This window comes from Pelmatolapia mariae, linkage group LG15, assembly GCF_036321145.2.
Source record: "Pelmatolapia mariae isolate MD_Pm_ZW linkage group LG15, Pm_UMD_F_2, whole genome shotgun sequence".
NCBI lineage: Eukaryota > Metazoa > Chordata > Actinopteri > Cichliformes > Cichlidae > Pelmatolapia > Pelmatolapia mariae.
The window spans coordinates 10,478,845-10,484,844 of NC_086240.1; positions in this window are offsets into that span (position 1 = coordinate 10,478,845).

The following is a 6,000-nucleotide window of genomic DNA, read 5'->3' on the forward strand; positions in this document are numbered from 1 at the left end:
AAACAGCTTTCTGGCAAGTAGTGTCCATTCAAAATGAGCTACGCTTCTTACCTAAGCAGATAACACTGGCATCCTCATGATGCCAACATTTATTCTTTCCAAAACCAGGATGTGAACAGCGTGAAAGTGCAAACTCTTGGCCTGAGCATTCCACGTTAGCCAGCCATATTGGACCAGTGCCTCTACCAAAATGGGCATTTGCAGGTGCTGAAACGGCAGGACCACAACCAAGCTGTCTGCATACCACATTAGCATCCCTCATTTCCCAATCGTCATCACACACAGTTCCCCACTGTCCTCTATAGAAGACCTCCACTCTGCCGGAGCATTCACCTGAGCCACCCACCAACCGGACTTGTGCTGCATAAGAGAACAGAAAGAGTGAATACGTGTACAAAGGAAATTCCTTAAAACAAATATCTACATACAGTTCTCAAAAGACAACTGTACTATACATGTGTGCACAATATATTGTGCAATATATTCCTATTACTTACATACAGCTAACACACTCTTTCGTTTTTCAATGAATAACAATTAGTTAGGCGTAATATTACTTGCAAATTATATAGAATTTAGTCAATTTTATTGAAAACAAAACATTAAAAGTATATGTTACCGAGGTATGCAGTATGTAAAATAAAAAATGAATGAACTAAATTAGTGTAGCTGTGAAAGAAGAAATGCTAACCCTGGCTTTTACAAAACATACTTTGTGAACACCTCTACAGCTTACATACACCAATTTATAACAAGTTATACCAAGCAGATGTTGGTTTTGCCTAATTCCTTACCTTACAAGCATAAAAGTGCTGTAGATGTTTTCATCTCTTTTCAAGAGATTGGAAAAACCATTTTTCCAAATACTACCAAACAAGTAAACGGCCAAAAAGGAAGTTTAGTGAATACCTTTTTATTCCTATAAGGCATTTTAGTAAATACCAATTTAGCTCTGTTTTTCTAAGTATCTTCAGAGACTAACAACTTGTGATCATTTACCAAAAGTGTGTGGTTTCACAGCAGAGCACTCATTTTCTCATTATACCTAGCTTCAAAGCACCATAGTGGTGAAAACACTTTGATGGTCAAGACTCCATAACAGGGCATCGAGCAGGGGTCGATGACCGTTGAAATTGCAGCTATCATTTATACTGTCTATGACCTCAAGGAAAAATGTTCAAGAATTTTAACACATAATAAAAAAAGTTTTACCTGCACAGAGAACAGCAGCATCCTGTTCATGCCCACATGTTGCTTTAATAAAACCTTTGACAAAGCATTGCTGAAGAGACGTCACATTGTCGAAACATGAATTGCTTGCTTCCACCACTGACCCACTGCCATGGCCAAAAGAAGCACCACCAAGAGCATCCATGGCACGTCCACACTCCAGAGACTCACACACCACTCCAGCTTTGCTTAGAGTCCAGTTCGTGTCACATACTGTGTGCCACTGGTCACCATGACGAACCTCCACTCTTCCAGAGCACTCATCAGTACCGTTAACCAACCGGACTGCCATACTCTCTGTGAAGGCAAATAAACTAAATATGTAGGCATGGAAGAATGACCAAAAAACAACTGATGTATTCAGGTATATATTACACTTATGAAAGAAAATATTTTTTATAAAATGAGAAATTATGAAGAACAGCTGCCAATATTATTCTTTGGTATTTTATGTAAAAAAAAAAATCGATATAAATTTATCTTAAACCATAATAAATTAAATGAAAAACAAAACAAACATAATTCAGTGATAAATGCATATTTTATTCACAATATGATCCTGAAAATATGAAATGCTTAACCTGACAAAATGTACAATTTTAACCCTGCTTACTCAAGTGTGACATCATTCACAGGTCCGTGTTCCAATTTCTGAGGTAAGTCGAACACAACACGGTTCGGAGCCGTGAAACTGTTTTATATACATGCGGAATAGTTTTCTATCCAAGATCGCTCCAAAGACTGCAGCCTTACATAATGTCCACCCTACTGTTACTCATTTAAGATTTAAAAATATAGTTGGTATTGGTGTGGCGAGTAGCCTTGAGTAAAAGTAATAAATCACACAGAACAGTGCATTAATGTAGTTGTAAAAAGCATGACAATATATTAAGTAATCCAAAGTATTAAGAATATGTTACTCTCATTGAGTTACGTATGTCATGTAATTAATATATCCTTAGTGCTTATTTTCTTATCATATTGTTTATTATTATTATTATTATATTGTACTTTAATAATGCAGGTTTGTAAAGCACGGACACTTTTGAATCATAAACTAAATGCTCAGCCAGACTGAAAAAACAGGAAGTTAGTGTAGAACTGTACAAGCATATTAATAAATACAGGAAGCCAGACAGAAAGGAGGAACTTTGCCATATAAGCAAAGTTTGTATTGAAACTGTGACGTGTAAAGTACCACAATAATACCTATATGAGACACAGTTTATGATTCTAATGTTAGAGATCCTGCAACTGGCGTTTGGGCAGTGCAGGGGTCTCTCTCTTCCGGAAAATGATTGAATAAAAAGAAATATAAAAGTGATTAAACACACTATGAGTCGGTTTTCTCTGTTCTATCATGGGGACAAAAGAATCGGGGTTTAATACATAGTAGAATACAGGAAGAAAAAAAGCATTTGGACTTCTTTAGGTTGCTTGAAGATGTTTCACCTCCCATGCGAGAAGCTTCTTCAGTTCTAGGATCAAAGAATGGAGAGTCCCAGATTTAACCTAACTGAAAAGGAAGTACTAGCCAAAGGAAGTTTCAGCCACCCACTCCAGTGCCAAAATCCCGCTGTCTAACCTCACAATACAAGAAAAAAAGGCTGTGGCTTCCCTGAGCAAAGATCACAACATTACCATATAACCAGCTAACAAAGGAAAGTGCAGTGCGGTTCTAAACACAACAGATTACGACACAAAGATCACTACACTTCTCAGTGACAACAATACCTACAAATATTTCTGTGAAGGTTGTCAGTCCCCCAGGTCATCGTAATCTAAGGAGCTTAAAAAGACAAGTGTCTTTAAGTTGCTTGAAGACGTTTCACCTCTCATCCATGAAGCTTTTTCAGTTCTAGGGTCAAATGGTGGAGAGTCCCAGATTTAACATGTGAGTGAAGTTGCCCCCCCCACCTTCTTCAAATCCAACAAAAGTGGTATCAAACGTTTGTGCTACGTTTGTGCTGGTTTGTGCTGCAAAAATTGTCGTTTGTGCTGCTATCATTTCAAAGATATTAATAAAAAATTCTAGAGGTCATCAGAGGTCAACCAGCCCCCCCCCCCCCCTCGTTAATGGGATCAAACAGAACTGGTATCATTCAACTGTGCTAAATTTGTGCTGCGTTTGTGCTGCTAAAATTGTCGTTTGTGCTGCTTCTGTTTTAAAGATATTAACGAAAATGTAAAGGTCAAAAGGTCATCCAGCCCCCCCACATTACCCAAATCAAAGAAAAATGATGTCAAACGTTTGTGCTGGTTTGTGCTGCAAAAAATTTTCGTTTATGCTGCTATAATTTCAAAAATATTAATAAAATAATGTCTTGATGCGTGCTCAATCATCCAGGTAAGTAAATTCCAAAACGTTGATTCTGTTCATCTGGACATTTTCAGTGGGAGAAACGTTTCATCACTCATCAAAGTGATTTCTTCAGTCTCAGCTGACTGCAGGTTTCCCCAATCTTATAAGCAGTACATTTGCACAGCGAAGGAAACTAGCACCACTGAATGAACAATGTGCTGGGGGGTTAGTTCCATGATTGTTAGTATGCAAATTCTTATGACCATTGATCAACGACTACTAATCAAAGACACAGATTCTCAAATGGCCATGAGTACCATTCACAGAGAGTTGGGGAATGGCTGCAATCACAGCATTGTAAGATGGCGAAAGATGTACCCTTGGGCCCCCCCTTCTCGATTCAGAGATGGTCAGCATCCTGACAGCCTGATGGACCAAGCTGTCTCTCAGTCTGCGGGTTCTGGCCCGGAGGCTCTTCAGTATCCTTGCTGATGGCAGCAAACTGAAGAAGCTTTTGAAGGGATGAGTGGAGTCACCTGTAATGGAGAGGACCTTTCAGATGATGATTTTAATCGATAAATCGATTATAAAAACCCACCCCTAGAGAGGACCTTCCGGATGAGGCGGGTGCAATAGATCTCCTGGGGAGTGAGGCAGGAGAGGTCCCCACAATCCTCTCCACTGCTCTCACTACCCGTTGTCATTTTTTTCCTGCAGGACCCAGTGCAGGAGTCATACCACACTGTGATGCAGTTGGTGAGGATACTCTCAATGGTGCCTCTGTAGAAGGTGCTCATAATGGGGGTTGAATCTCTTGTCATGGGTCAGCAGAGTGAAGAGAATTATTATGTGCGTAATTATTCAGCCCCCTTTGGCCTGAGTGCAGTCCGTTGCCCATAGACATTGCCTGATGAGTGCTAATGACTAAATAGAGTGCACCTGTGTGTAATGTAATGTCAGTACAAATACAGCTGCTCTGTGACGGCCTCAGAGGTTGTCTAAGAGAATGTTGGGAGCAACAACACAACAACAACACCAAGTCCAAAGAACACACCAGACAGGTCAGGGATAAAGTTATTGAGAAATTTAAAGCAGGCTTAGGCTACAAAAAGATTTCCCATGCCTTGAACATCCCACGGAGCACTGATCAAGCGATCATTCAGAAATGGAAGGAGTATGGCACAACTGTAAACCTACCAAGACAAGGCCATCCACCTAAACTCACAGGCCGAACAAGGAGAGCGCTGATCAGAAATGCAGCCAAGAGGCCCATGGTGACTCTGGACGAGCTGCAGAGATCTACAGCTCAGGTGGGGGAATCTGTCCATAGGGCAACTATTAGTCGTGCACTGCACAAAGTTGGCCTTTATGGAAGAGTGGCAAGAAGAAAGCCATTGTTAACAGAAAACCATAAGAAGTCCCATTTGCTGTTTGCCACAAGCCATGTGGGGGACACAGCAAACATGTGGAAGAAGGTGCTCTGGTCAGATGAGACCAAAATGGAACTTTTTGGCCAAAATAGAAAAAACGCTATGTGCGGCGGAAAACTAACACTGCACATCACTCTGAACACACCATCCCCACTGTCAAATATGGTGGCGGCAGCATCATGCTCTGGGGGTGCTTCTCTTCAGCAGGGACAGGGAAGCTGGTCAGAGTTGATGGGAAGATGGATGGAGCCAAATACAGGGCAATCTTCTGTCAGTCTGCCCAAGGGCAGCTGTGGCTACAACTGTAGCTTGCCTCCACCAGTGTGTGAATGGGTGGATGACTGGATGTGTAAAGCGCTTTGGGGTCCCTAGGGGGGACTAGTAAAAGCCCTATACAAATACAGGCCATTTACCAATCTTGGAAGGAAACCTCCTGGAGTCTGCAAAAGACTTGAGACTGGGGCGGAGGTTCACCTTCCAGCAGGACAACGACCGTAAACATAAAGCCAGGGCAACAATGGAATGGTTTAAAACAAATCATATCCATGTGTTAGAATGGCCCAGTCAAAGTCCAGATCTAAATCCAATCCAGAATCTGTGGCAAGATCTGAAAACTGCTGTTCACAAACACTGTCCATCTAATCTGACTGAGCTGGAGCTGTTTTGCAAAGAAGAATGGGCAAGAATTTCAGTCTCTAGATGTGCAAAGCTGGTAGAGACATACCCTAAAAGACTGGCAGCTGTAATTGCAGCAAAAGGTGGTTCTACAAAGTACTGACTCAGGGGGCTGAATAATTACACACACCCCACTTTTCAGTTATTTATTTGTAAAAAATGTTTGGAATCATGTATGATTTTCGTTCCACTTCTCACGTGTACACCACTTTGTATTGGTCTTTCACGTGGAATTCCAATAAAACTGATTCATGTTTGTGGCTGTAATGTGACAAAATGTGGAAAAGTTCAAGGGGAGCAAATATTTTTGGAAGCCACTGTAACCGGCTGCTAGATTTCTTGGCATGAAGACAGCAGACAGTA